Raw genomic sequence first — 26,683 nt, forward strand, 5'->3', positions numbered from 1 at the left:
GGCAGTCAGACTACAAAGTTACTAGGGATGAATGGTGTACCCATAGAAATCTGAAAGCTGGGGGAAAACCACCACAACAAGAAAAATAATATGGTATGGTATGGTTAAGATGTAACAAGAATTATTTAGAGTGGCTCACAAAGGCAGAATAAGGGGGATCTCACAGAAGAAGAAGCTCAAATGCACAGTGATACACAGAAAATTAGGGAGCAGCTGGATAACATGCATGGCTTTACAAAGACTGGTGTTAAAAAACAACTTTTGATAACGCTAGAGCACAAAAACTTTTAGCACAATGACATATGGCAACAGAAAGTAGAAAGGGTTATTGCTAAACTTGGGGAGTCTATAACAAGAAAAAATAACCAAAGATCCTATAGCAGTATTAAAAAGAAGTTATGTACCTACCATAATGTTCCATGTTAGTTGTCTTCTTCTCTCCTTCTTTCTTGCTGGATGGGTTCGGAGCCGACCCTCGGCTCCGACTTGGCCAATACTAAAGCTCGAGAGCTTATTCCACCAGCTCGAGGCTCCCCTATATCCCACAATGCTAGGCGGTAACTACTCAGATCTCGTTTGATAGCTAAAACCAAGCAGTTCTGGTCTCCATAGAATGGAGAAGAGAGAAAAGGAACCCACCTCTATATATAAACCTGTAGGTAAGCTACCACAAATATAAAAAGGGAGAATAGAGGTGGTAGAACATGTGGGAAGGAAAAAATCCCAATGGAAGATCCCAAATATTCCTATCGGTCTGTCCAGGCTAGGGGGAAGGAGGGTGGGACGCAAGAAAGAAGGCGAGAAGACGACAACTAACATGGAACGTTATGGTATGTACATAACTTCTTAATGTTAAGTTGTCAATCTCGCCGTCATTCTTGCTGGATGGGACCGCGTCCCTAGCACCTTACCCCGGGTGGCCTATCGGAACAGACTCTTGAGAACAGTGGAACCAAAGCTGGCACGGTTTCTGGAGGCCATATCCAATTTGTAATGCAAAATAAAGGTATGAGGAGAAGCCCATGTGGCTGCTGCACAAATGGAATCTATTGGTAGCCTGTCCTGAAAAGCTACAGATGTAGCTAATGCCCTAGTTGAATGAGCTCTAGGTCTTGAAGGCAGTTTTTGATGTCTGATTTCATAGATGAAGGTAATTATAGAGGTAAAGCCATCTTGAAAGGGACACTTCAGTAACTGGAAGGCCCAATTTCCCTTCCGCAAAAGACAGGAAAAGCTGATCAGATTTCCTGAACTGTTTAGTCCTGTCTAAATAATATCTAAGTTGGCGGTGAACATCTAGGAAAAATTTAACTTTTGTTCCGACCTGTTGGAATAATCAGGGAAGAAGACGGGGAGATCAATCGTCTGGTTTAGGTTTGCCTCAGAGGAAACCTTAGGCAAGAAGGACGGATTAGTCCGGAGGGACACCCTGTCTTTATGGAAAACTAAGTAAGGAGGACGACTGCAAAGAGCATGAAGTTCAGATACCCTTCTAGCTGATGTTATGGCTACTAGAAAAAGTGTTTTCCATGAGAGCAACTTAAGAGGGCATGAAGCCGCAGGTTCGAAGGGGGGGAGAATCAAGGATGCTAGGACTAAATTCAAGTCCCATTGAGGTGGGGGATCTTTGATTGGGGGCTTGAGCAGAAAGACACCTCTTAAAAAGGCTTTGCAAAGTTTATGGGACATGATACTGGAGTCCGAGACACCTACATGAAAGTTAGATATAGCAGCTAGTTGTACTCTAATGGTAGATGAGGAAGAGCCTAAATGAAAGAGCTCTGCCAGAAAGTCTAGGATAGACTGGATAGGTGCAGTGAAGGGGTCTATATTTTTTGATGCTGCCCAGAAGGAAAAACGTTTCCACTTACTATTGTAAATCCTCCTGGTAGAAAACTTGTGAGAGGCTATCAGGATATTACGGACTGAATGAGAGATTAAGGGAAGCCTGGCTAGGGTAGGAATCGTAGAAACCACGCTGTGGGGTTTAAAGATTGAAGGGAGTGGTGCAGCTGGCCCGACTGGTGGGTCAAAAGATCTGGCACCGGGTCCAGATGCCAAGGCTGCTCCAATAGGTAATGATGGAGGAACGGAAACCATATCTGTCGAGGCCAGTGAGGGGCAATGAGGATCATGGTGACTCTCGAGGCGATAGCTTTCTGAATTAATTGAGAGATCAGTGGAAAGGGGGGGAAAGCATACAGAAGTCCCCGGGGCCAATCGTGGACTAGAGCATCTCTGGTGGGATGGCCTGGTAACGGGAAGAGAGTGAAGAAGTCGTGACACTTGCTGTTTTGGGGAGTAGCAAAAAGATCGCAGCAAGGCCGGCCCCATCTTTGAAAGACTTCTTCCAGCACTGATTTTTTTAGAGACCACTCGTGAGGCATGAGAATGGCCCTGCTCAACTTGTCCGCAATCACGTTGGACTTCCCGGGAATGTGCGTTGCTATCAGAAAACGCTGAGAAGAAATCGCCCACTGCCAAAGTCTGAGTGCCTCTCGACATAAGGGGTAGGACTTGGTTCCGCCCTGTTTGTTGATGTACCACACTACGGGCATGTTGTCCGTCTGAATTGCAATAGTCCCTGTAGGAAGAGAGTCCTGAAGGGCTTGCAACGCTAAAAGCACTGCTCTCATCTCTAAGACATTTATGTGCAAGTGGCACTCGAAAGATTGCCACGTGCCCTGGACTGTCCTGCCCTGATAATGCCCCCCCCCCCACCCGATCAGGGAGGCGTCCGTTGTTACCGTGGCGATTGGGGGGGTGAAGGGTCTGCCCTGGAGAACTTGAGGTGATGTGATCCACCAAGACAGGTGATTCTTGCATGATTGAGTTAGTAGGATGATGTGAGACATCGGGAGCTGTTGGAAGGACCATTGAGAAAACAGCATCCACTGGAGGATCCGCATGTGAAAATGAGCTAAGGGGAGAAGTGTAATAGTAGCTGCCATGAGTCCTAATACCTTCAAGACTACCCTGGCTTTGATATTGTTGCATTGAAGTAGAAGGTAAACTTGTTTGCGGATATCTAATACTCTTTGCAATGTAAATCTGGCGGAAAAATGGACTGTGTCTAAGGTGGCGCCTATAAAGGTAATAGATTGACAAGGCGACAAGGCAGATTTTTTGAAATTTATTGAAATGCCTAGAGCTTGGCAAGTTTGGATGGTAAAGTCTCTGGATAGAAGTTGATGTCTGGTGGTGTCGGTAAGGAGCCAGTCGTCCAAATATGGAAACACCTGGAATCCTTGACGTCTCAAGTGAGCCGCGACTACTGCCATGCATTTGGTAAACACTCGGGGGGGCTGTAGTGAGACCAAAGGGCAGGGCTCTGAACTGGTAGTGACTGGCTCCCAGCCTGATGCGGAGAAACCTCCTGGAGCGTCTGTGCATTTTGATATGGTAGTACGCATCCTGAAGGTCTATCGAGCACATCCAATTGTCCTGACCCAAGAAGGGTAGAATGGACTGTAGCGTGACCATCCGGAATTTTGTTTTTTTGATATAATTGTTTAGCTTGCTGAGATCCAGTATTGGTCTCCAGTCCCCTGTTTTTTTTGGTACCAAAAAGAATTTGGAGTAGATTCCGGATCCTTGCTGGTCTGCTGGGACTGGTTGTATAGCTCTTTTTGACAGCAGCTTTGATATTTCCAATGCTGCTTGTTCCCTTAGACTGGGTGGAACGTCTGGAAGGGATCCTTTGGGTTGGGATGGGATGTGAATAAAGGGAATTTTGTAACCCTCGGATATGATTGACTGTACCCATTTGTCTTGAGTGAGGGAAAGCCAGGCTTTTGGGTACAGTGATAATCTTCCCCCGACTGCCTCCAAAGGTGGACAGCTGGGCATCTCCTCAGGGATGCTGAAAGGGTTTATCAGAGAAAGTTTCTCTGCTACCCTGGTTTTGCGGACCACCTCTGCCCCTAGGGCGGCGTCTATTGTTATTCCCCCCTCTGCCTCTAGAGGGGAATCGACTGTGTGTCAGATGAGACTCCCTGTAGTTTGCGGAACCACATTCCCCCCCCCCCTGACCTTTTGGATAAGGTCTGGAAGGGGTAGAAAAATGGACTCCCACGGCAGAGAGAGTCTTACCTTCCTGCTCGCACCTAGTCAATGTATCCTTTACCTGAGGTCCAAACAACGTTGAGCCATCAAAGGGGGAATTGGTGAAGGATGCCTTGAAAGGGTCCACAAAATTGAAAAGCCGCATCCAGGTGTGACGTCGTAAAGCTACACCTGTGCCTGCGGCCCTACTCGCCCCATCAGCCGCATATGTAATAAGCCGCATGGAGGAGTTGACAATCGAATTCAGGGTTGCCAACTGGGAGTTCATTTTGTCTTGGAACCCCTCAGCTGTTGGATCCTGCATGGTCTCACCCATATCCTTGAGCAAATCCCTCTGGAGATGGGTGAAGTGACACAAGTAGTTCAGCGACCGCATGGAAAAGGTCGCTGATGAAAACATCCACTCACTGTACCTGTCCATAGTCCTAGACTCCTTATTAGGAGGATGGACAGGTACCGAAGGATCGGCTAACTCCTTCTTAGTGGCTGCGGCCACCACCATGGCATCAACAGAGACACCTTTAGATAGAAACTCTTTCTCTTTTGGGGCAGTAATAAATTTTGACGGCCTCCTTGGGGTAGGTTCCACTGAATCAGGGGCCGTCCAAGCCTTCCTTGCCACCACTTCCATGAGGGGGTCAAAGGGAGGAGACACCCAGGAGGTGGAAGGGCGAGAGCCAAACGCCTCAAGGTAAATGGACTCGTCCTCTGAAGGGTTAAGGGCGGGCCAGGTTCCCCCTCTGTTTCAGGATTTCAAGGATGTCAGCAAAGGAGACATCCTCAGAGGGGGACCGAGGGGAACCTTCAGATTCCTCCAAGTCGGTGTCAGAGGTGATAGACTCAGGGGAGTCAATGTGCTTCCTCTTGCACTCTCTCTTCCGAGGGGGTTCTCCTACTAGATCAGGAGAGGCCTCAGAAGAGGAGGATATTCCCAATGGGGAAACCTGAGGAGCTGGCTCTCTACGGTCTGTTACAAGGGGGTGGGTATAAACCACCGCAGGCACTGAAGAGGGAGGAGCTGATGGAGCTGACTGTGGGGTAGACACTGGGTCTAGCACACTCCGCATGACCTCGAAGGCGCCCCCTATCAGCCAAGGCCGGAGGTCCCCGCTCCGAGGAGACAAGGACGGCTCCGAGACCGATGTCAGAGCCGAACTCACCAGCGACGACGCTCCGAGAGGGAGAATGGGGTCGGACAAGGGTCCGATGCCACTCGCCCCCTCGGAGCCGATGAGGGAAGCTCGGCACCGAGATCCCTCCAAGGAGGAAATCGGAGCAGACGACGGAGCCGAAAGGGAAGGCATCGGCTCCGAAGCACTGACAGCCACGGCTCCAATGAGCCCCGGCTCCGAACTCAAAGGAGTCGGAGGAGGAATAGAATCAGGGATGGGAATAGCCGCTGACTTTTGAGTAGGGCTATGCAGCATTTGGAACAGTGCCTCGGACTTGAGAAGTCTACTCACCACCCTTTGTAAGTCATGGTCAGACAGCCTGGAGGACCGAGAGGAATGAGACCTATGGCACCGCTGACAGAAGAGGGGATCCCGGAGCAGAGTGGATGGAGCCGAAGGAAGGGGACCTCGACCTCTTCTTTGAAGGTGGCTCCGATAAGCCTATCAGAGCCAACTGAGTCTTAACAACCTCGGCTCCGGCCGGAGCCGAGGTAACTGTTTGAGACTTCGAAACATCGACTCCAGCCGGAGCCGATGTCGAAGCAGCTTTAATGCTCCCAGGAGATGGCTCTGAAGCTGGAGCCGACGGCCTGGAAGTCTTTGAAGGCTTCCCCGAAGCAGACTGGGTTGGGGGGGCCTTCAGGCTTTAACAAGCCTCGAAGTATGAGTTTGTTTTTGCGTTCCTGCAGGACTCTAGGGCTGAATGCATGGCAAACAGCACGAGTCCTGCAGGTGCAAAGGTCCCAGGCAATAGACACAAGAAGTGTGACCGTCTGTCAGAGACATTTTCTGACAGCACGAATCACACTTCTTGAAGCCTGAGACCTTGGAGTCTTTAGACATCCTAAAAAGGCTGTATGTAACACAAACACAACCCACAGACACACCCTTTAACCAAATAAAAATCCAGTCACACTGAAAGGACAGGGGAAAAAAAGGGAGTGGGCCAAAGGCCTAAAAGTTAAAAAGGGGATAAAACGGGAATACAAACACAAGGGGGACCCAATTTAAACTAAAGGGCACTCTGTATAAAAACTAAACTAAATAGAAAGGATAGGGGTAGAAATTTGAAGTTTTTTTTAACAAGAAAACTCACTAACCTGCCAGAGCCGGTAGAAGAAAGCACCTCATCAGCTAAGCGGCAAATGAGATCAGAGTAGTTACCACCTAGCATTGTGGGATATAGGGGAGCCTCGAGCCGGTGGAATAAGCTCTCGAGCTTTAGTATTGGCCGAGTCGGAGCCGAGGGTCGGCTCCGAACCCATCCAGCAAGAATGAAGGTGAGATTGACAACTTAACATCAGTTATTTCATAAATTTTATGAAGATTTGTATAAACCAGAGGAATGTGGAAATTTAAGAAAAAGCACAATGAAAATATTTACGGAAGATACAGCTATGCCAAGGTTAGAAGTAGATGAGGCTCAACAACAGCAGGAGATGAGATAAAAACAGTGATGTATAATTAATCTGCAGGAAAGTCTACAGGAATAGATGGTATTCCTGTAGAAGTTTTAAAGCAAGGTGGGAAGAAAGTGATAAAGATTTGGTGGGTTTTAGCGGTATTTTAAAAGGAAGGGAAGTACCAAAATTCTGGAAGAAAGTTGTGATGGCTGTAGTGCCTAAAGATGGCAAAGGCCCATAAGATCCGGGCTCATGAAGGCCCCATTTCAATTTTTAATCATGATTATAAAGTGTTTATGTCTATAATAGCTAAAAGAATGGCAACAGTGTTGCCAAAACTGATAGATGTGGATCAATGTGGTTTTGTGGAAGGGATGCAAACATTTGACAACATAAATATAACAATGATAATCCAGAATATAAGAGAAATACTACTGTTGCTGTTGGGTCTTGATGCAGATAAAGCATTTGACACAGTAAGCTGGGCATTTATAAGGGCAATGGAAGCATTTTCATTCCCTTATTCAATAAAGCTAATCAGGAGGATATATGAGGGAGAGTACAGTTGTGTACACTTACCATAAATGTAGATGTTAAAGTGTATTCACTGTTGCAGTCATTACATTTGAGTAATCTGCTTGCAGGTTGCTGTCAGTCGGCCTGATTAACAAAGTCTTGGGTCCTGCATTGGTTGCTGTCCCTTCTTCCATGACGTCAGGTCATCAGGGGGTATAAAACATGCAGCCGACGTCATTACATTCGTTTTTCTTGCCCCAGATGTCAGGTGCCCCCCCAATGGGGAGGAAATAAACATAAAAGCACAAAGGTATGCCTCCAACCAAAAGCAAATACACCAAAAAGGCTTTTAAGCATAGTAAAGGAAAGTAGAGGTATAGCCAGAAGAAGTTAGGGGGCTGGAGGGAAGGTAACCAGGACTGCAACAGTGAATACACTCGAACATCTACATTTATGTAAGTGTACACAACTGTACCATGTCCTTCGTGTTTCACTGTTGCAGTCATTACATTTGGGTACATTCCCAAAGCTATGGTTGGGAGGAGGAGTTTATATTGCATTAGGGCCAGCAATAAGGCCCTGCAAGACAGCAGTGGCAAAGCCAGCTCTGGATTTAGAGAAAATTGGCAAATGATAATGCTTGGTGAAAGTATGTACAGAACTCCAAGTAGCAGCTTCTAGGATGTCCCTGGTAGGAACACCTCTGAGAAAGGCTGCAGAAGTAGATGCAGCCCTGGTGGAGTGAGATCTGATCCTCTGGGGGATAGGTTTTCCATGGTGCTTATAGCAGAAATTAATGCCATGGCTTATCCATTTAGAAATGGTTTGTTTTGAAATAGTCTTCTCCTCTGCCCCTGCAGCAAATGCTACCAGCAGTTGTTCCGATTTTCTTCGAGGTTTAGTCCTGTCCAAGTAGAATCTAAGTTGTCTGTACACATCCAAGGAATGCAGAATCTGTTCCCCTTTGTTCTGTGGATTGGGAAAAAAGGTTGGCAATTGAATGGACTGATGAAGAGCCACGCTGGATACCACCTTGTGCATGAAGGATGGATTGGTCCCGAGTGATACCCTGACCGCATGAAAGATGATGAAAGGTTCCACTGCCATAAGAGCCTGTAATTCAGATATCCTTCTAGCTGAAGTGATTGCTAAAAGGAAAGCTGTTTTCCAAGAAATAAATTTTAAGTCTGCAGTAGCAGCTGGCTCGAAAGGAGGTAGAGTGAGTTTCTCCAATACAAAGTTAAGGTCCCAGGCAGGGGTTGGAGCTCTCCTGGGTGCTCAAGTTTTTGGCCCTTCTGAGGTACTGCTTGAGCAGAGGATGAGAGAAGAGGGGAGGTGTTCTGTGTTATAATGAGCTGAAATGGCTGAGGCATGGATTTTAATGGAAGAAAAAGACAGGACCTTGTGAAGCATCTCAGTTAAGTATTGCAAAATCTGAGGTAAACTGGGCGCTGCTGTGCTCATCCCTTGAGAATGGTTCCAGGCACATAATCTTTTCCATTTTTTAGCATAAGATTTTCTAGTACTAGGTCTCCTTGCCTCTAAGATGACATCTATCACAGGTTTGCTGAGGGATGATAAGGGTGAATTTAAGTGATTAGCCAGGCTGCAAGGCTCAATGTCGGAAGCTGAGGGTGCAGAATTTGGTTCTCCTGCTGAGACAGCAGGGAAGGGGTCTGAGGCAGGTGCCATGGAGATAACTGCGACACACTGCACAGGAGGGGTACCAGTGTTGGCACGGCCAGTCTGGAGCAATCAAGATCATTCTTGGTTTGTCCTGACTGACTTTTAGTAGAACTTTGGAGAGCAGAGGCTGATAGGTTTTTCCAGCTGAAGGACAGAGCATCCACTTTCCAGGCTTGTTTGTGGGGAGTCCTTGTGAAAAACTTGCCCAACTGGTAGTTCTGGGGGGAGGCAAATAGATCTATGTCTGGGCTCCCCATTCACTTGTCAACAAGTTGAACATCCTTGGTTCCAGTTTCCACTTGTGTGGATCCATGAGGTTTTTGCTTAGTCCGTCTGCCAGTGTATTCAATTTTCCTGGCAGGAATTGACCTTGTAGGTGCACTTGGTAGCTCAAGGCTGTGTTGCACAATGCCGTGGCTAGTCTGCAGAGGGGGTAGGGATGTTTACCCCCCTGCTTGTTTATGTACCACATAACCGTGGTGTTGTCAGTCTTTACCATTAGCTGTCCTGGAAGAATGTAGTCCTTGAAGGCTGTCAGAACATTCTGTACAGCTAACATTTTTTGATTGATGTGTAGGTGCATTTCACTTGGGTTCCATTTGCCCTGAATGCACTTCCCTGCCAGGTGAGCCCCCCATGCATAGTCTGATGCATCTGTAGTTAGGGTTTGGGCGGCAGGGGGTAGTATGAATGGTAGTCCCTTGTTTTGGTGGCAGGCCTCTGCCCACCAGAGGAACTTCAGGCGTAGGCAAGGTATGATAGGAATCATTGTTTCCACGCTGTGAGAATGCTGACTCCATAGACTTAAGATAGTTTCCTCATATGCAGTCTTGCATATGGAATTAGAATAATGCAGGAGGCCATGAACCCCAAGGCTTGCAGTATTTGTCTTGCAGATAGCAGGGTTTTTGTGGCCACTTGTTTGAAATAGGTTACCAAATGAATTTGCTTTTCTGGCGTGAGGTAAGCCATCTGGGCAGTTGTATTCAGGCTTGCTCCCAGGAATGTAATTTGTTGACAGGGTACCAGTTGTGATTTCTTTTCACTTATGGTGTACCTCAGACAAGTTATAACTCTTTTTTACAAACGCCAGATGATTCAAAAGTATGCCCTGGCTTTCTGCCTGAATTAGGCTATCGTCCAGGTATGGGTATATCTGAATACTTCTTTGCCTGCAAAATGCAATAACTGGAGCTAGGCACTTTGTGAATACCCTGGGCGCAGTAGACAAGCCAAAGGGCAGTGCAGAGAACTGATAATGCGTGTAGCCTGCTTTGAAGCATAGGTATCTTCTGCAAGATTCCCTGATTGGGATGTGCAGGTATGCTTCTTTTAAATCTAGTGTTGCCAACCAGGTGTCTTTGCCTAGCATAGGAAGTAATTGGTGAAGAGTCAGCACCTTGAGCTTTGGAATCTTCAGAAAGGTGTTTAGAGTAGACAGGTCAAGGATTGGATGCCATGATTTGTCTTTTCTGGGTACCAGAAAAAGTCGTGAGTAGAAACCTTGTCCCTTTTCCTCTTCTGGTACCAGATGAATAGCCCCTATGCTTAAGAGGGAAAGTACTTGTTTTTGAGCCTCTGTCCACAGATTTGGGGGCAGGTCTGGCCACTCATTTGGTGTTGGCAATGTGTGGAAATGAAATCTGTAACCCTGAGACACTATATTTAAAACCCATTTGTCCTGGATTATGAGTTCCCAGTTCTTTGCATAAAGAGCAATCTTTCCCCCCAAAGGGGAGGTCAAAAGATAAGTGATTGGGAATTTTAAAAGGAAGTCATTGAGACTGTTTACCATAGTGGGGTATCTTGTTATTTCCAGATTTGGAAGTTGAGGCCCCCCACTGCTTAGTTCTGAGAGTCCCTTGGGACTGAAACCTGGGGTTTCTGCTATGTCTGGGTTTGGCTTGAGAGGACCTGGAAGGGACTGGAAAGGACCAATTCTTAGTAGGCCAGTGCTTACTAAATCTTGGAGGTTGCACTTGTAAAAAAATCTTTAATAGTTTGCATAGATTCAGCTTCATCTTCCATCTTTTTAAGAACTTCTTCAGCCTTGTTGCCAAACAGGTGGGCCTGATGTAAAGGAGCATCCAACAATATAGCTTTAACATGATCAGGCAAAGATTGCTCCTTAAGTCAAGCATGCCTTCTAAGCACAGACCCAGTAACAGCAGCCCTGCAAGAGGCCTCTAAAAAATCAAAACCACATTGCAAAGTATGTTTTCCACCTTGTTCAGCAAAATGCATTAAGTCCTGTAAATCTTTAATTTCCACACAGTCAGGAATCATCATTTTCTGTTTAAGCAGTCCAATAATATGTTGCTGATATTTTAACATATGAAATTGGCAGTTTAAAGCTCTAATTGCCAAGGTTGCAGAAGTATGAACCTTTTTACCCCATCTATCCAGTGCCCTGGAGTCTCTATCAGAAGGGGTAGGATTTTTAGCAGTAGAAGCCTTAATGCCCTTGGGCCCCTGAGAAATCGTCTCTGTATCTGCAACAAGATTTTTGAAAAGGAAATTGTGAGCCTCAGGAACCCTGTAGCATCTGTCAGGTTTACTAGGCGCAGGAGGCAGGGAATCAGGGGCCAAACTGGATTCCGAGAACACATCATCAACAATGTCTAGTACAGGAGGTATAGCCAAAGGCCTATGCTGAGGTAGAAGAAGGAAATCCCTAAGCCTCTTTTTTGAATCAGAAAATTCCTGGCTTTCCCACTGGAAATGCTCCCTTAAAGTATGCAAAGTTTCCCCAAAAGAAAAATCCTCAGGAGGGGAAGCAGAGGGAATAGAATCCTCTGCATCAGAATCCTCATAAGTAGGTATAGACAAATCCAGGTCATCAGAAGAGTCAGAAGAAACAGAATCCTGATCAGAAAATTCATAATCAAGCTCAGCCCTAGGCCTCTTGGGGGGGGGGGGGGGTGACTACCCCTGATTAGAGTTATTAGATCTTCAGCCATTTTTATCATTTGTTTTTTAGGCATAGGAGCCTGAGCATGTGGTTTGGGCATCGGTTTTTTAGACATGGATCGAGATTTAGGCCTTAGTAATGAAGGAGGTGTCGATTTAATATGCAAGTCTGTAGGCCTGAATACACCCTCAGAAGCCGGTGCCTGCACAGCGGCTCCGGACTCATCCAAGGTAGAGACATCCGCGGGTTCCATAGTTGAAGTATCTCGTGGAATACCGGACTCCGAATGGGTCTCAGTAGAGGCCTGAGAATCAGAAGTAGCGGGTATCAGGGGCTGTGAAAGCACCTCACTGAGTACCGGCAAACGGGCGACTGGCTTAGGAGAAGCGTCGTCGGCAGTTTTAGACCTTGGCGGCCTGTCTCTGTCTTTATCTTTGTGTTTTTTTTGGAATCCCGGTAGTCGGATGGCTAACCGACAACATTTCTGGATAATTAAACAGAGAACCAAAATATTTAGAGGCAAAAATATACCAACGACGGGTAGTGCGCTTAAATAAAGCAAAAAAACGACAGCAAGGTACGTTGTGGTCAGGGCCTAGGCAAGGAATACAGTACGAATGAAAATCTTTATGAGGTATTTGCTTTCCACAAGTAATGCAATTATTAGCTTTTACTCACATCAGTAAGAAGCAAGAAAAAGTTTCCCCAATGGGGTACTTAGCTTTAAGTTGAAAACTTTGGTTCTGAAACTCTCAAACAAAAATTTCAGGAGTCGGCCGACCCGGCACTTGCAAAATGCTTCTGCTTTGGGCACTGCACGGCAAGAAAGACTGATGTAATGATGTCAGCTGCATGTTTTGTACCCCTGATGATCTGATGTCATGGAAGAACGGACAGCAACCGATGCAGGACCCAAGACTTTGTTAATCAGGCCGACTGAGGGCAACCTGCAAGCAGATTACCCAAATGTAATGACTGCAACAGTAAAACACGAAGAACATCAGAGGCAAAATTTATGTGGGAGGGTTCCTCCCTGATATGTTGTGTCTGAACAGAGGCATCCATCAGAGGAGTCCTCTTTCACCTTTGTTATTTGTGTTATATTCAGAGCTAATGGCAAAGAAAATAATGGACTCTGAAATTCCAGGATATAACTGGTATGGTAATCAGGAAAAAGCTGGCTTTATTTGCAGATGATACTAATTTGTACTTGACAGAACCACAAAAGGACATCTCAGTGTTGTGGAACTTTCTAAGACAGTTTCATGTCTGTTCTGAACATAAAATGAATGAAGACAAAACAAAACATATAGCTGAAATTATGTACCCACACGTGAATTTGTTCAGAAATGCCCACATTTATGGGGACATGATAAAATTAAAGTATTGTGGAGCATGGGTTAAAAATAATTCTGTTGTGCCAGATATTTGGAATGAGACTAAACAAAAGAATACAAAAACTGAGAAAGTGGAAGCTCTTGAGTATGGATATGGATAGCTAGGTACAAGAAGTGAAATGTTTTAATCCCTTTAATTTTATATACAAGTCAGGCATATTTCTGTCAACCAGAGAAGCTGCAGACAGTAATTAATGAGGAGTTGAAGGAATTTATTTGGGAGGGGAACAGGGCAAGGGTTAAGGGGGATAAGCTCATCCTTCAAAAAGAACAAGATGGTTTAGGATTACCTGATTTGATGGGATATTTTAGAGCTACACAGTTAAGGCTCATATACATAACATGAGCAGAACGGGATGAAAATGAAGTGGGAAATTCAAGAAATAAGGAAAAAGTGGGATTTTGAATGCAGATACTTGAGAATAACAGTAACCATACAGAAAATTAGACTGTAGCAGAAAGTATTCTAAGAACTAAGCAAACACAAGAATGGAGGAAGGAAATTCTGCTGATAGGGATGACTATAATTAGGGGCAAAGGAAATAGACAAGAGGGGACTGGAGTTTACTGGAGAAAAGTGGTCAAAGGAACCAAGGTATTGGGAGCAAATAACTAAAAACAGAAAGATAATAGAGTGGGAAGAGGCCAAGAAGGCATTTGGACTGCAGCTTAGAAACTGCGATCACTATCAAGGATTGATATCAGAGTACAGACATAATGAAAGAAGAAGAATCCTGAGAGAAAGACCTGCTTTTGTAGAGTTTTTAGCTGAGTCTAGAACACAAACTGCTGTTAAAAAAGAGATAATTAGTAGGCATATAAAATACTGCATGCTGACTACAGGAATTACAGACAGTTATAAAAGACTGAGAAGAGAGCTTAGATAAACAGTTTACAAGGAAACAATGGGAGGATGTGTATGGCTCCCAAATATGCAACAAAATCTAGAAGATTCAAAATTTTTGCTTGAAAGTGTTTGCATACTAATTTTTATACCCCAAGCAGATATACATTTTGGGAGTGTAATGAGTTGGCAGACTTTAAAAATTCCCTACAGAACACTATTTCAGAAATATTAAGTAAGCAAATGCCCACGGTGGTGCAGCGGTTACTGTTGTCGCCTCACAGCAAGAGGTTCTCCAGTTCACTTCTTGGCTCGCGCACCTTCTGTGCAGAGTCTGTATGTCCTCCCTGCAGTTGAGTAAACTTTAAAGAGAAGCAGGTAGATGCATGATTGTGTGTTTGCCTTCTGTGAAGGTTGGGCACCAGGCTGGCAACTCAACACCATAAAAAAATCATTGCCTCAGTAGCAGACCAGTGATCCGCTGTGGCAACCCCTAATTGGGAAAAGCCGAAAGAGTTTGTTGTTGTAAGTCAGCAAATGGGTGTAACTAAGGACATTTTTTTTTTTGAGCTGGGATACATGATCTAGTTGCCTAGACATAGTAAGGCCTTGTTGAGTTTAATTCTGGTGACTGCCAAAAAAGCAATTACTACAAAATGGAAATCTAGGTCTAAACCAAGTGTATTTTAAGCAGTGACTATTCAAACAGAGATAAACAAAGTGAAAGTGGGATCTTTAATAAAGGGTAGAAGCAAATTACATAGAAAATGATAATTGTGGGAACAATACATTAAGGAAAGGCAGTAATTGATCAATTTATGTAATGCTGGATTGATGACAGTCATATACATGTGAACACGTTAACATGGTTGTTTTCTTTTACATAAATGTATGTTTGCTTTTTGTCTTAAGTGATAACTTTATAAAGGTGTTAAAAAAAAGAATAAGAATATGGAAGAAATGGTTTCATAAAAGGGGGAAAACACCTGCAACCTGGAAGAAAGCAGTGGCCATTGTTTTACCTAAAGAAGTGAAAAATCCTGCATATATTTCTTCATATACACCAACTTCAGCATTAAACTATGACTACAAAAGTATATGTCTATATTAGCAAAAAGGTTGAGAAAACTGATAAGTCCTATGTAACTATGGATTTGTAGAGGGGAGTCGGACATTTGACAATGTTAAAAGAACACAGATAAATAACTCAGAAGGATGCAGAAGACAATAAAATTACCGTTTCCACTGTCGAGCCTGGATGCAAAGAAAGCTTTTAATAGAGCAAATTGGGAATTTATGCATATAACAATGGTTAAATATGCATTTTCTACTAAAATAATTGAATTAATAAGGAAAATAAATATGTGGGCAGATGGCAGAGTAAGAAGAGTTATTTTGTCTGATTAACTGAGCTTGTCTAAAGGAACAAGGCAGGGGATATCTTCTTTCCTCAGTGTAGTTTGCAATACATAGCGTCATTACTAATGAAATACAAGATGCAAAACATCCAGGTGTAAGAGTGGAAGGACAGGTAGGAAAGAAAAGCATTGTTTGCAGATGACAACCATCAACATCCTTTCCCCCACCACGTCAGTGTGTTGCATCAACTGTCACCGTCATTCTCAATTCAATGCCACTCTCCTACCTTCTTTGATGGGGGTCATGCCTGACTGTCACAGGTCTTCTCTCATGCAACGCATCCATCTATTTGCTGGATGTCTTCACATAATCTATCCATCTCTTTGCTGGATGTCCTTGATTCATCTTGCCTTCTTCCTGTCTTTTCCAAATATTCACCAGACTGTCTTCTGCTTTCCTGCAGATGGGCTCAAACCACTTTAATGTGCTCTCTCTTTGACCTTCTCTAAAAGTGAAGCTACTTTGGCTTCTGCTATGATGTCCTCATTTCTTCATTTGTTCCAGTATGCATTCTACCCTCCATCTCAGGCACATGATGCAGACGACTTAATATATCTGACAAATCCAGAACACGACATCCCTACATTGTGAAGTATTTTAAGATAGTTTCAATGTATTGACTTATTTTTAAGTATATGAACTGCCATGGGGTTGCATTACAAAGAGGGAGAAGGGTGGTGGACTTTGGCTGAACTCCTTTGGAGGCATTGTGATACTCTGCACATTCTCATTGCATGCACACCCCTCAGACATAACCCATGAGCTGCAATGTGGGGAATAACAGGGTAGGTCACTAAAGTAATAACCCCCTGGCTGAAGGAAAATAACTAGAGCCCCCCTCCCCATCAGGACACCTGATTCAGAGAAAGTCAGGGGGTACAACACTCAGGTAGATGCCAAAGGATTATGCAGGTGTGCAAAAAGCGCTCAAAAAAGCATAGAAAACTTGTCAGCTACACTATTTGTTGTGCCACAGTACATCCTGGGAGACAGCATGGCTGGCCCCATTTGTGAAAAATTAACTCTGCAACTTCCTGTTTCAGGGACTACTTGTGAGGCATCAGAATAGCCCTGCTGAGCTTGTCCACTATCAAGTTGGATTTCCCCAGGATGTGCATTGTGACCAGAAAGCATTAGGAAGACATCACCCATTGCCATACTCATAGAACCTCTCGGCACAAGGGATAAGACTTGGTTCCTCCGTTTGATGATGTACCATATTACCGGCATATTGTCTGTCTGAATCACTATAGTCCCTGTAGGTAGAGAGTCTTGAAGTGCTTGCAGCATCAGCAGCATTGCTCAAATCTCTAGGACATTGATGTGCAAGTGGTACTCGTGTTCTTGCCAAGCCCCTTGAACAGTCTGCTCCAGATAATGCCCTCCCACCCTATCTGGGAAGTGTCAGTGGTCACTGTAGCTACAGGTTGGGGGCTAGAAATGGCCTGCCCATTGATACCAGAGGGGAGTGAAGTCACCACGATAAGTTCTTCTTGTAAGACTCTGTGATCCATATCTGATATGACATTGGCAAATCCTGGAATGACCAATGAGCATAAAGGAGCCACTGCAGAATTCTCATGTGGAAGCATGCCATAGGGACAAGAGTAATTGTTGCAGCCATCGAGCCCAAGACCTTGAGGACAAATTTTGCCTGGATTCTCTTGTTTGCTAAGAGGATTGAAACTTGACGACGAATGGTTAAAACTCTTTCGTGAGGCAGTTTTGCTATCATGGCCCTTGTGTCTAAATCTGCACTTACAAATGAAATATACTGACAAGGCAACAAGGCAGACTTTTCGTAGTTTATGGTGATGCCTAGTTGTGTACAGGTGTGAATAGTGGAATCCCGTGCCTCGATGAGTTGATGCTTGGTGGTGGCAGTGAGGAACCAGTCATCTAGATATGGAAACACCTGGAATCCTAGACGCCTCAGGTGAGCCGTGACTAATGTCATACATTTGGTGAACACCCTGGGAGCTGCGGTGAGAGCAAAGGGCAGGGCTCTGAATTGGTAATGACTGCCTCCCATCTGGAAACGCAAGTACCACCTGGACTGCCTGTCTATTTTTATATAGTAGTACGCATCCTGGAGATCGATAGAGCACATCCAGTTGTCTTGACCCAGCGTTACCATCCGGAACTTTGTTTTTTTTTTTTTGACTGATTTGTTGAGTTTGCTGAGATCCAAAATGGGTCTCCAGTCCCCTGTCTTTTTCAGAACTAAAAAGAACCTTGAGTAAGTGCCGGATTCAATTTGGGCTACGGGGACTTCTTGGATGGCTCTTTTTTCTAGCAACCTTTGAACCTCTAGGTTTGCTTGATCCCGAAGACTGGGTGGAACGTCTGGGATTGCGTTTTGATTTGTTGGAGGGGGTGGTTGGGAGAAAGGAATTTTGTAACCCCTGGATATTATCGACAGCACTCGGGTATCTTCTGTGATTGTTTGCCAGGCTCTGGGGTATTGGGATAATCTGCCCCTGACTGCCTCCAGAGGCGGCCAGTCGGGCCTCCCTTCAGGAGCGCTGGAAAGGCCTGCCAGAGAAGGTATCTATGTCAACCTGATTCTGCGGACCCCCCCCCCCCGTGTTGCGGGGTCAGTGTCTCCCATTGTTGTTTTCCTCTCTGCCCCTGGGGGAACTGTCTCCACGTGTGTCAGGCGAAACTCCCTGAGATTTTCTGAACCATATCTTCCCACTTTTCCGACCCTTGGGGAAAAGGTCTAGAGGGGGCAGAAAAACGTACTCCCATGGCAGAGAGAGTTTTGCCATCTCGTTCACACCTGGTAAGTGTCTCTTTTACCTGAGGCCCGAACAGCGATGAGCCATCAAAGGGGGTGTTGGTAAAGGAGGACTTGAAGGGCTCCGCAAATTGACAAAGGAGCATCCAGGACTGCCTGCGCAAAGCAACTTCTGTGCCTGCTGCCCTACTCACTCCATCTGCTGTGTAGGAGATCAACCACATGGAGGAGTTAACTATAGATGTCAAGGTCGCAAGCTGTGAAGCTGCCTTGCTCGCAGCTCCTTCAGCTGTAGGATCCTGTAGGGTATCTCCTAGTTCCTTCAAGAGAGCCCTTTGAAGGCATGTAAAGTGAGACAAATAATTCAACGACTTGAGAGTAAAGTCCGCTAAAGCAAACATATGCTTCCCATACCTGTCCATCATACGAGACTCTTTGTTCAGTGGATGGACAGAAGAAGAAGTCTCCGCTAACTCTTTCTTGGTGGCTGCTGCCACCAACACCATGGCATCAACAGGCACACCCTTTGGCAGAAAAGACCTATCCTCTGGAGCAGTTATGAATTTATTAGGCCTCCTCGAAACTGGTTCCATAATCTCTGGGGAGCTCCAGGCCTTCTGACTCACCAATGCCAGTAGAGGGTTAAAAGGAGGGGACACCCAAGAGGTGGTGGGTTGGGAACCAAATGCATCCAGGTACACAGACTCATCTCAGAAGGGGCAAAGGATTTCCAGCCACCCTTCTAAGATTTCCAGGATGTTTGAAAAAGAGACATCTTCAGAGGGGGACCGTGGGGACCCTTCTGAGTTCTCCAAGTTTGTCTCTGAAATGAGAGACTCAGGGGAGTCCAAATGCTTCCTCTTGCATTTTCTCTTCCAAGGGACCTCCTCTGAGGGATGCTCAGGGGAAGTTTCGGAAGAGGTGGGGTCGCCCAGTGGGGTGTCCTGGAGCATGGGTTCCCTATGCTTGGGGGGGGAGGATTGGAGGCAGACTCAGGCACCAAAATAGTAGGAGCCAATGGAGCAGAGGGTGGAGCAGTCTCAGGGGACAGCACACTCCTCATCACCTCGAAGGCATCGCAGTCTCAGCTCCCAAGAGTCCAGAGACCTCCTCCTAACCGAGGGAGATGGCTCCGAGGCTCATGTAGGAGCCAAGCTCACCTGCGCCGAAGCACCAAGAGGGAGAGCGGGGCCAGACAAGGGTCCGATGCCACTCCCCCCCTCAGAGCTGACGAGAGAGCATTGGCCCCCAGATCCTTTGACAGACCGAGATAATGAAGAGATCGGAGTGGTGGTCAAACCGATAGACCAGTGGTGGTCTTTGGAGCCAACGGTTCCACCACAATGACATCCATGCACTCCGGCTCCAAACTCAAAGGAGTCGGAGGAGGAATCAATAAAGTACAGTTTTGTACCTACCATAAATGTAGATGTCCGAACTGGATAGCATCTGCAGTCATAACAAGTGGGTTGTCCTGTCGTCAGGCAGCCCTGCAGTCGGCCGGATTCCAAAGTCCGGGTCCGGCTTCGGCTGATGTCGCACTCCACCCGACGTCATCTCTGTTGGTCTTCGGGTATAAAAGCATCAGCCGACGCCATTTTCCTCAGTGTTTCTTGCCCCAGATGCCAGTAGCCCTCTTGCAGGCTAAAATTTGGATAGATGCCAATGTTTCCAAATAGATAGAGGTAAACACAACAATAAGCATATATGTACATATATACAAACAAATACACCATAAAGACTCCCCAACAGCTAGCTATTAGGAGGGTAAACACCCTAGGAGTACCACAGAGGGGAAGGAGGGAGGGTAATCCTGACTGCAGATGCTATCCAGTTCGACATCTACATTTATGGTAGGTACAAAACTGTACTATGTCCTTCATGGATGCATCTGCAGTCATAACAAGTGGGTAGAATACCATAGCCAACTAGGGAGGAGGATAAAAGTAGATTATGGTGTGTTTAGGATCCCTTGCAGTACAGCAGTGGCAAACCCTGCTCGGGATCTGGAATATAGAGGCAAATTATAATGCTTGGCAAATGTATGCACGGAGGTCCAAGTAGCCGCCTCAATAATGTCTTTGGTTGCCACTCCTCGTAAGAAGGCTGTGGTAGTGGCTGTTGCCCTTGTAGAATGAGGTCTTATGTTCTGTGGAATTGGTTTTCCATGGAAGGAGTAACAGTATCGTATGCAATTTCCTATCCATTTGGAGATTGTCTGTTTGGAAATAGCTTTTCCTTCCCTTCCTGTTGCATAGGCTACAAAAATTGGTCAGTCTTTCTGCTATTTTTTGTTCTGTCCAAGTAGTAGGGTAGCTGTCTATGTACATCCAAGGTATGCAGTATTCTTTCCCTCTGTTTTGTGGGTTGGGAAAGAAGGTAGGTAGGTGGATTGCCTGGTTTAAAGATACTCTGGATACCACCTTGGGCATAAATGTAGGATTAGTTCTCATGGACACTCTATCTTGGTGGAAGATTAGGAAGGGTTGCACTGCCATTAAGGCCTGTAGTTCTGAAACCCTCCTTGCTGAAGTAATTGCCAGTAGGAAAGCAGTTTTCCATGACAGGTGTTGTAGGTCTGCTGTTGCTGCTGGTTCAAAGGGTGATAGTGTCAACTTTTCTAGCACAAAGTTTAAATCCCAGGCTGGTAATGGTGGTTTCCTTGGAGGTTTTACATTCTTGATTCCTCTGAGGAACTGCCTGAGCAAAGGGTGCGAAAAACAGGTGGATCAAAGCTGTATTCTGCTGAAATAGCTGATGCATGTATCCTGATGGAGGAGTAGGACAGGCCTGAATGAAGAAGTTCGCCAGATACTCCAGAATGTTAGGCATATCTATGTTTGACACATCTTTTCCTCTTCGGTACTCCAAATGACAAACCTTTTCCATTTTCCAGCATAGTTCCTTCTTGTTGAAGGTCTGCGTGCTTCAAGAATAATGTCTTTAACTCTTTGGGAAAGTTCTGGATTAGCTGCTGCTATGTGATGTTCCATGCAGTCAGTTGCAGCGTTTTAGGTTTGGATGTATGATGCTGTAGTTGTTCTGAGTTAACATCAAAGGCATCAGGGTATTAGCCACATATTGTTCGAGACATGCTCTTCAGTAGTGGGTACCAGTGTTGTCTTGGCCAGTTTGGGGCTATCAGGATTATCCTTGGACGTTCTTCCTTGATTTTTAGTAGTACCTTGTGTATCAAAGGAAGAGGTGGGAATGCATATGCTGTTAGGCCTTTCCAGTTGAAGGAGAGTGAGTCCACTTTCCATGCTAGTGGGTGGAATGTCCTTGTGCAGAATTTTTGAGCTGGTGATTGAGAGGTGATGCGAATAGGTCTATCTGTGGCATTCCCCATTTCTTTGAGATGGTCTTGAAGATGTCCGGTGCAGCTTCCATTCGTGGCATCCAGTGGTTCTGCTTAATATGTCTGCTAGAGTATTGTCTTTCCCGGTACAAACATTGCCTGTAACTGAATGTTGTAGCTGAGTGCCAGGGTCCACAGCTCCAAGGTCATTCTGCATAGGGGGTATGAATGAGTGCCTCCCTGTTTGTTGATGTACCACATGACTGTGGTGTTGTCTGTCCTTATCATCAACTGGCCCTCTTTGAGGAATGATTTGAACTTTTGGATTGCCAGTTTTACTGCCAGCATTTCTTTTAGATTGATGTGCAGGTGAAGTTGATCCTGTGTCCACAATCCTTGCACGCATTTGTCCAGCATGTGGGCCCCCCCATCCTAGGTCTGAAGCGTCTGTTGTGATGGTCTGGCTTGGTTGACATCTGCGAAAGGGTAGGCCTGGGTTTGACTGGCATGCCTGAGCCCACCATAGGAACTCCTGTTTTAAGCATGGAATTAGTGGGATTTCTGTTTCTAGACTGTGTCTGTGTTGGGGCCATAAATTCTTTAGGTACCACTGTAGTTTCCTCATATGTAGTCTGGCAAATGGGACCAAGATTATGCATGATGCCATGAAGCCCAAGGCCTGCAGAAATTTTCTTGCTGTTAACTCGTTCAGTTTTGTTAGTGCCAAGAAGTAAAGAGGAAGTTCTTTTGTTTTTCTGTAGTCAGGAATGCCATTTGTTGTACTGTGTCCAATTCCCCAAGAATGTCCTTGTTTGGGATGGTATCAGCCTTGACTTTTGTAAATTGACTGTGTATCCCAGTCCTTGTAGCAAGTAAATGACCCTTTGTAAATCTGTTGTCAGCTTGCTTTTGTTGTCCCCTTGTAGTAGGCAGTCGTCCAGGTATGGGTAAATCTGAATTCCCTGTAGTCTGCAATGGCGATTACTGATGCCAGGCATTTTGTGAATACTCTGGGCGCAGTAGATAAGCCAAAGGGCAATGCTGAGAATTGATAGTGCTCTGATCCTGCAAGAAATCTGAGGTATCTTCTGCAGATTGGTCGAATGGGGACGTGCAGGTATGCCTCCTTGAGATCTAGAGTTACCAGCCAAGACTCCTTGCCCAGCATGGGAAGAAGTTGCTGTAGGGTCAGCATTTTGAATTTTGGGACAATGATGTATGTATTTAAGGTGGACAGGTCGAGAATTGGTCTCCAACTTTTTTCCTTGCTTGGAACTAGGAATAGTCTGGAATAGAACCCCTTTCCTTGTTCTGCTGTTGGCACTCTTTCCACAGCTCTCATGTTTGCTAACTCCATTATCTGGCGTAGAGCCTCTTTTTTGATTTGGAGGTAGATTTGGCATTCCTCTTTTGACTGGTAAAGTGTGGAAGTGAAACCGTAACCTTGATCTATGGTTTGTAAAATCCACTTGTCTTTTGTTATGTAGTGCCAGTTCTTTGAAAATAAGGTTAACTTTCCGCCTAGAGGAGCTGCTATTTGTTCCCTGGTAGGCGGAGTTAGGATTAAGTCACTGTGGTTGTGCTGATGTAGTGGCAGTGGCTGCGTCTGTGCCTCTGTTGTTACCTTGCCACTGTCGTCCTCTGTAGGCACCTCCTCTGGATTGGTTTCTGCCTCTGGAACGTCTATTCCTGCCCCTTTGAAATTTTGTGGAGTCAGGAAAGGACCAATTTTGGCAGGCCAGTTCCTGCTAAACCTTGGGGTTGAACCTGCAAGAAATCTTTAACAGTTTGAACAGATTTTGCCTTTTCTTCCATTTTCTTCATAACCTGCTGGGCAGGTGTACCAAACAAACTTGTCTTGTCCATAGGAGCATCTAGCAACTTAGCTTTAACATGATCCGGTAAAGCTTGTTCCTTTAGCCATGCATGCCTTCTTATCACTGTGCCTGTCATGGCTGATCTAAATGAAGCCTCCAGTGCATCATAGCCACATTTTAAGGAATGGTTGCTAACCTGTTGTATGTTATTTACCATCTCTAATACATATTTCTTATCAAGAGATTCATCAGTGGTTAGTTTTTTAGTTAACTGATCAAGCATAAACTCTTGGTATTGTATCATGTGAAACTGACAGCTTAAAGCTCTAGCTGAGAGAGTAGCTGAAGTGTAGACCTTTTACCCCATCTGTCTAATGACCTTGCTTCCCTTTCAGAAGGAATAGGGTTTTAGCTGTGGTCGCGGCTACTGCCTTGGGACCCTGGGATATAGTTTCTGGGTCTGCAAGTGGGGCCTTGTAAAGGTGGTGATGAGTATCTGGCACCCTGTAAAATCTGTCTGGTTTGGCAGGGGCTGGGGTAAAGAATCTGGAGCAGCAAACATCATTGAAAGCATCATCCACCACAGAGAGAACAGGAGGTATAGCTAAGGGCCTGTGCTGTGGGAGGTGCAGAAAGGTCCTAAGTCTTTTCTGGAGTCTGAAAAATCCTGTTGCTGCCATTGGAACTGTTCTCGCATGGCATGCAAGGTTTCCCCAAAGGAGAATTCTTCTGGTGGGGAAGCAGCTGGAATGGATTCTTCAGCATCAGAATCTTCAAAATTGGAGAAGGGAGCCTCTGGCTGGTCAGTAATGTCTGATTCATCAGCAGAATCATCAGAAGACACTGGCTCAGGGGCTCTGCCCTAGGTCTCTTCTCTGGGGCTGAGAGGCCCTGTCTGGGTGAGATTGAGATCCTCTAATTAAAGAAATTAAATCTTCTGCCAAAGAAAGCATTTGAGAACTAGAAGAGGGCCTGGATGTGGGGGTTTAACAGGCACTGATTTAGTAGTCTTGGCTGCTTTAGCCCTGGCGAAGGCCTTAATGGACATGGCTGCTGGAGGCCTAGCAGCACCACGTGCTGGGGTAGAGACATCCAAGGGATGGTGTCTGATAAGTCAACCACCGTAGTGGGTAAAATTTCTGAGGTCGATTCAAGAGTTGTAGCAGGGGCCTCAGTTGTAAGAATAGGTTCAGCTGTACTTTGATCAGTTTTCTCGGTTTCGGCGAAACCGAGACACTTCGCTTTGCTTTACCGTGGTTTCGCCGAAACCGCGGACCGCGAGTGTCGGTCTTTATCTTTGCTTTTGGAAGATTGGGTAGTCGGAGGATCCGACGGCATAATGTACGCAAAATCAGTACCAAAACTGTTCTGCAAACTCCGACCGGCCTAAGCCGCTCGTCGGTTGAAGGAGGCACAGGCGAACAGGCTGCTACGCCGTGGGCTGGGCCTAAACAAGGCAGACAGTAAGAGTGGAAATCTTTATGAGGTATTTGTTTCCCACAGGTTAAACAATTGTTAACTTTTTCTGACATCGGCTGAGGCAAGAAAGAGTCCCCAACGGGTACTTAGCTTTAGAAGTCTTCAAAGTAGTATTCGGTAGAAGTAATCTCTGGATCCGACCGACCGGCACTTGCGAACAGCTTCTGCTTCGGCCACGCGCAAGAAAGACTGAGGAAAATGGCGTCGGCTGATGCTTTTATACCCGAAGACCAACAGAGATGACGTCGGGTGGAGTGCGACATCAGCCGAAGCCGGACCCGGACTTTGGAATCCGGCCGACTGCAGGGCTGCCTGACGACAGGACAACCCACTTGTTATGACTGCAGATGCATCCATGAAGGACATCGGTGCGGACAGAGGTATCGACACCAAATCTTTGTGGGCTGGGCTTGATAATAATTTAGCTAATGCCTGTGTCTCGAGATGCCTCTCCACCACCCTCTCCACATCATGATCCGAAAGCCTGGATGATTGAGAGGAATGAGAGAAAGACTGATGACTGCCTGCCACAGACTAGCACTGGGGATTGTGGAACTGACCTCACAGGCTCCAGAGAGGGAAACCTGGTTCTGTTGAGTGTCCTGACTAGCTCCAAAATCACTGATGGAGCCGGCAGAGAAAGAGGTTTGTCAGAAGCAACGCTCTGATCTGAAAGACTAACATGTTCATCCTTAGACCTTGATGGCTCCGAGGTAGGGGCCAAGGAAGATGATGGCTTAAGGTAACTTATCTTGTTTTTTTTTTGCTGGCTGAGAACCCTCAATAGCCACATCAAAAGGGCTCTTAAGCAAGCCTTGTAAAATCAACTTATTCTTTCGTTCCTGCAGGATCCGAGAACTAAAGGCATGACATATAGAACATGAGTGGTGCAGGTGTACAGCCCCCTAAGCAATAGACACAGCTCGTGTGCCCATCCGTAAGGGAAATCTTCTGGCAGCATGAGTCACACTTCTTAAAACCCGAAGGTTTTGACTCCTTAAGTTCCTTAGACATACTAGGTAAAGGAAAAAACACCAACAACAGTGACAAAAGTAACTAAGGAAACTTTAAACTCTAAACTATTTAAATATTTAAATTCAAAAAAAATTTTTTTTTTTTTTAAAGAGAAAGGAGGGAAGGGGTACAGCCCTCTAAGTTAAACAGCGACTCCCCCAATCCAGGAGAGCCTCTAACTTAAACAGCTGCTCCTACAAGAAAGGAGAAAAGGGAAAGGAAGGAAAAACATGCCCTTAAAAGAAAACTGGGCTAATAGACAAGAACAGAGAACCCTCCAAGTCAAATGGATCTTGTTTGCCGCTTGTACTTGCTCTGGCTGACTATCGCTAGGCATGTTGGGATAGGGGCTAGCCTCGAGCCAGTAAGAAGCTCTTGAGCTACAGTATACGGCAGAGTCGGAGCTGAGAACCCCAACCAGCAAGGAGGAGGCAAGATAGGACAACATAACATCGAGGGTTAAAGTGTTCATTTGAAGTAAAGTAAATATTTAAACATCATTTATCTTTAAATTATGTGAATTACTGAAAATTAAGGTATGTAGAAGAGAAAGGGCAACATTTTTCATTCATATCATGCATAAAATACACATATCAGATTCATATGCCTAAGATCTGGTAAATGCCATCAATTATTAAAAGGAACAATGAATAGAAAGGAATGTCTTTATTAGAGGTCAAGTCATTATGAGTTCAGAAACTGGACATGTGAAAAAATAATGCTAAAGAAACAAAGGGAACGGTTTGGAAAAAAACAGCTCACTGCTTTACACAAAAGCAGGAAGGGGCAATTCAGAGAGACACAAAGCATAATCATGTTATCACAGGAAGAGCATGGCATGAATTGTATGATAATGACTGCATAATGACATGCCATTCTCTATGCATATGGTGAAATCAAACATGGTGGTGCTGTTCACAGA

The 26,683-nt window shown here is 45.4% G+C and overlaps 1 protein-coding gene across 2 annotated transcripts in view; it reads right to left on the reverse strand.

Moving 5' to 3' along the window:
- TRAPPC2L (trafficking protein particle complex subunit 2L) overlaps positions 1 to 26,683 on the reverse strand; it is a 294,316-nt gene that overhangs the window by 33,219 nt on the left and 234,414 nt on the right. The window lies entirely within an intron of this gene.

The sequence above is a fragment of the Protopterus annectens genome, chromosome 8.part1 (genome assembly GCF_019279795.1).
Source record: "Protopterus annectens isolate FY-2018-M chromosome 8.part1, PAN1.0, whole genome shotgun sequence".
NCBI classification, from domain to species: domain Eukaryota; kingdom Metazoa; phylum Chordata; order Ceratodontiformes; family Protopteridae; genus Protopterus; species Protopterus annectens.